At 49.7% G+C, this 334-nt stretch overlaps 1 protein-coding gene across 1 annotated transcript in view; it reads right to left on the bottom strand.

Annotated features, from left to right (window-relative positions):
• Positions 1 to 334, bottom strand: part of LOC104982634 (multidrug resistance-associated protein 4-like) — a 69,649-nt gene that overhangs the window by 51,529 nt on the left and 17,786 nt on the right. The window lies entirely within an intron of this gene.

The raw sequence follows: 334 nt of genomic DNA, 5'->3' as shown, positions 1-334 counted from the left end.
GCAAAAGCAAGCTTCTCTAGGAAGGTGTAAACAATCCCAGTTACAAAATTTGTAATTTACAGAGAACTTTCCCTAAATGTCCCTGAGGATTCAGGGGAGGTACACACCATGGTACCTAGCGACACTCACCTTGCGGTAGATCATGTGGCACACGGCTACTCTCAGCCTCATCCCCACACGCTGCATGTGGTAGAAGCACAAGTGGTGCAGAACGGCCCACACGAGCACGCAGGCGCTCAGCGCTGCCGCGTAGCCGTAGGCTCCATGCAAAGCGGCAGAATCATTGGGATCATAGTTTTCAACATAACTAATCATTTTCCCCAAAAATATGGGT

The sequence above is a fragment of the Bison bison genome, unplaced genomic scaffold (assembly GCF_000754665.1).
Source record: "Bison bison bison isolate TAMUID 2011002044 unplaced genomic scaffold, Bison_UMD1.0 scf7180017864535, whole genome shotgun sequence".
Lineage (NCBI taxonomy): Eukaryota > Metazoa > Chordata > Mammalia > Artiodactyla > Bovidae > Bison > Bison bison.
The sequence above is the reverse complement of the archived record's forward strand: the minus strand, read 5'-3'. Positions and strand labels throughout refer to the sequence as shown.